The sequence below is a fragment of the Nicotiana tabacum genome, chromosome 2 (genome assembly GCF_000715075.1).
Source record: "Nicotiana tabacum cultivar K326 chromosome 2, ASM71507v2, whole genome shotgun sequence".
In the NCBI taxonomy this organism is placed as follows: Eukaryota; Viridiplantae; Streptophyta; class Magnoliopsida; order Solanales; family Solanaceae; genus Nicotiana; species Nicotiana tabacum.
Window position 1 is genome coordinate 121590699 of NC_134081.1, and position 4680 is coordinate 121595378.

The window sequence follows — 4680 nt, forward strand, 5'->3', positions numbered from 1 at the left end:
AAGTAAGATTAAAAACTTTAAATCAAGTAAGAAACCAACAAAGAAATAAGTTTATTTTAGAAATCGTTTGAGTGAAGAACAATGACATTTCAATTAAAATAAAGCATCAGATAAGCTACTGATTTGGATGTAAAACTTATTAAATTAAAACATAATAGTAATTTTTTTTATTTAAAACAACTCAATCATTGAACACAAGTACAACCCAGAAATACAAATCCTCAGAGTCTCGTACGAAAAAGCCAAAGCCAACACAATACAATAAAACATACAAAACACTTAATATTAAGTCAAATAATACATCACGAAGAACACAAGAATTTAAAAATTTCGGAAAAACAAAATAACAAAAGGCAAGTGCAACCATAGAGAAATATCAACAAAGGGCACTCCCGAGGTACTTCTCGTTGTCCCACATCATAAATAAATTCACAATCTTTCCTTATATCACCGCGGGAGCCTTCACATTTAATTTTAAAAATTATTTTTTTCCGAAATAGCATCCCGCGTTTTAGCCACCCTTATCACGCCGCATGGCTTCTAGTAGTTCCCCTACTAGCCACGCATATCAAGACCCCCTTATCTCACCGCATGCGTTTCAACACCCATACCTTATACCACCGCATGTGTATCAATATCACAATATATCACAATTCGCACCTCAAGTGCTCAAATATTACAACATATTATAAATTACACATCAAGTGCTCAAATATCAAAACATATCACAAATTGCACCTCAAATGCTCAAATATTACAACATATCACAAATTGCACATCAAGTGCTCAGATATTATAACATATCAAAAATTATACATCAAGTGCTCAAATATTACAACTTGCCACGAGAATCAACAATACATTATTTTCCACAATAAGAAGCCCATGGCTCGACCATAATGTGCACAAAATCTTAACAAAATATTCGGGAGTGAACAACGCAACAAAATAATATTTCACAATTTAACACTTTGCCTCAGTATGATTTACGACCTTTACAACTCAATACCAATTTCAACAACATGAACTGGAAAGTAATTCATCAAGGAACAACGCCTTCTTTTATCCAAATTTTTGGCAAAAAGATTAATGCCTCCTTTTAAACTTACATAATAAATTATTTGCAAACGAATAATCCATAATGAAATTATCTCCAAGAAATATCAGCTCAACAAAAATACGGGATTTACATAAAAATCAAAGTGACAATCATACCAAATTATCATATAAAAACGAATTTAACAAACAAGGATTTATGCATGACAAATAAAGGACTTACTATGTTCCAATAATTTTCCAATTTAATACATAAGGGCGTCTACGAATTTCAACCAATATAATTTTCACACATAAACCAAGTACGTACTCGTCACCTCGCGTACATGGTTTCAATTACACAATTTTCACATAAGACTCAATGCCTAAGGGGCAATTTCCACCACTCAAGGTTAGGCAAGATACTTACCTTTTTGAAGTTATGCCGATATTCCAAAATGGCCATCTTGCTTGATTAAATCCCCCGGACAGCTCAAATCTATTCAAATTAATTCAATTCAGTCAATACTAATTATAGGAATTAATTCCATATGAAAATACTAATTTTCGAACAACATCTGAAATTTAACTCAAAAATCGCCCGTGGGGCTTATGTCTCGGAATCCGACGAAACTCACAAAATCTGACAACCCATTCAATTACGAGTCCATCCATGCCAATTTTATCGAATTCCGATAACAACTCGACCTCCAAATCAAAAATTTTCGTTCTTGAAAAGTTTTGCAAAAAATCTTGATTTTTTTCAATTAAATCCGAAATAAATGATGAATATAATCATAGAATTATGAAGTATAATCACTTTCGGATATAGAACACTTACCCCAATCCATATGGTGAAAATCTCCTAAACAATCGCTTCAATCCGAGCTCCATAACTCCAAATATGTTAAAAATGGTTGAAACCTCGAAATATAGCTACTGCCTAGGTATTTACTATTCGCGATCGCGGAAAATGCTTCTCGATCGAGAAGCACAACTTTTCTTGGTCCAAAATTTGCCTTTCGCAATCGCGGAAAATGCTTCGCGATCGCGAAGAACAAGTGACCAGCTCTTCCAGACAGCCTCTAGTATAATGGTCATAACATTTTGTACAAAACTCCAAATTGCCAATGGTTTAACATTATGAATCTGTCAAAATTCGCTTCTGCTCAAGCTCAAGTTTGTCAAAAATGGCAAATGGGTCGAATGTCTCTATTTTTATCACTTACAGATCTGTCCAGTCCGATCAGGGAGATCGATTAGGGAGCTCGATCAGGGGAGCTCGATCAGTGGAGCTCGATCATGGGAGCTCGATCTCGGGAGCTCGATCTCGAGAGCTCGATCATGGGAGCTCGATCATGGGAGCTCGATCTTGGGAGCTCAATTTTGGGCCTCGATCTTGGCCTCGATCATAGCCCAGAATTTCCAGCAGAAGAGAAAAATTGCAGCAGTTGTTTAAGTCCAATATTTTTTATCCGTTAACCATCCGAAACTCACCCGAGGCCCCCGGGACCTCAAACAAATATACCAACAAGTCCTAAAACATCATACAAACTTAGTCGAATCTCTAAATCACATCAAACAATGCTAAAACCACGAATCATAACCCAATTCAAGCTTAATGAAACTAAGAATTTTCAACTTCTACATTTGATGCCGGAACCTATCAAATCAAATTCGATTGACCTCAATTTTGCACACAAGTCATAAATGACATAACGGAGCTGTGAAAATTTTCAGAACTGGATTTTGACCCCGATATCAAAAAGTCAACTCCCCGGTCAAACTTCCAAACTTTAAATTCCTATTTTTGCTATTTCAAGCCTAATTTCACTACGGACTTCCAAATAAAATTCCGATCTCGCTCCTAAGTCCAAAATCAACATATGGAGCTGTTGGAATCATCAAAATTCTATTCCGGGATCATTTGCACATAATTCGACATCCGGTCACTATTTGAACTTAAACTTTTAATTTTTTTATCAAAATTCTATATCTCGGACTAGGGACGTCGGAATTTGATTCCGGGCATACGCCCAAGTCCCAAAATCACGATACAGACCTACCAAAACTATAGAAATACTGATCAGAGTCTGTTTGCTCAAAATGTTTACCAAAGTCAACTCCGTTGAGTTTAAAAGCTCTAATGCACATTTTAATCCATTTTTCACATAAAAACGTTCCAAAAAAGTTTTGGACTGTGCACACAAGTCGAGGAACGATAATTAGTGCTTTTCGAGGTCTTAGAATGCAGAATTCTCGGATGGCTACAAACACTACTAGAAATTCGGCAAAAACCGACCAACTTTGGCCGGTCAAAAGGTTAAGTTGATTCAGGATTGACTTCGTACAGCCCAATCTAGACAGAAAGGTTATGCGAATCAGAAGGTTCGTGATGTTGCATTCATGGTTGGTGAGCAGGTATTGCTCCGGGTTTCACCTATGAAGGGTGTGATGAGGTTTGGGAAGAAGGGCAAGTTAAGCCCTAGGTATATTGGGCCTTTTGAGATTCTTGAGAGAGTTGGAGAGGTGGCTTACAAACTTGCACTACCACCTAGTCTCTCTGCGGTTCATCCGGTATTCCATGTTTCCATGCTTCGGAAATATCACGGCGATCTGTCTCATGTGCTAGACTTCAGTTCGGTTCAGTTGGACAAGGATCTATCTTATGTTGAGAAACCAATGCCTATTTTGGATAGGCAGAGGCAGGTTCGAAAGCTGAGGTCAAAGAACACTGCTTTCGTGAAAGTTCAGTGGAGGGGTCATCCGGTCGAAGAGGCGACTTGGGAGACCGAGCATAATACGCACAGCTGCTATCCACACTTATTCACCAGCTCAGGTACTTTTTCTAACTCCGTTCGAGGACAAATGTTTGTTTTAGAGGTGGAGAATGTGATGACCCAAAATTTCATCTTTAAATTTAATAATTAATTTTGTGTTCTAAGACCTCAAAAAATACTAATTATCATTCCTCGACTTGCGTGCACAGTCCGTAAAAATTTTCAAAAAGTTTTCAGGTGAAAAATGGATTAAAATGTGAATTAGAGCTTTAAAACTCAACTGAGTTGATTTTGGTCAATATTTTGAGCAAACGGACTCGAATCAGTGTTTTGACAGTTCCGGTAGGTCCGTATCATGATTTAGGACTTAGGCGTATGCCCGGAATCAAATTACGAGGTCCGTAGCCCATATGGAATTTTGATAAAACAAATTAAAAGTTTAAGTTCAAATAGTGACCGGATGTCAAATTATGTGCAAACGATCCCGGAATAGAATTTTGATGTATCCAACAGCTCTGTATGATGATTTTTGGACTTAGGAGCGTGATCGGAATTTTATTTGGAAGTCCGTAGTAGAATTAGGCTTGAAATGCCAAAAGTTAAATTTTTGGGAAGTTTGACCGGGGGGTTTATTTTTTGATATCGAGGTCAGAATCCTATTCTGGAAATCGGAATATGTCTTTTATATCATTTATGACTTTTGTGCAAAATTTGAAGTCATTCCGAATTGATTTGATGTGCTTCGGCACAAGATATATAATTTGAAAGTTCAAAGTTCATAGATTTTGATTTGAGGTGCGATTCGTCGTTTTGATATTGTTTGATGTGGTTTGAAGCCTTGACTAAGTTCGTATTGTATTTTGGG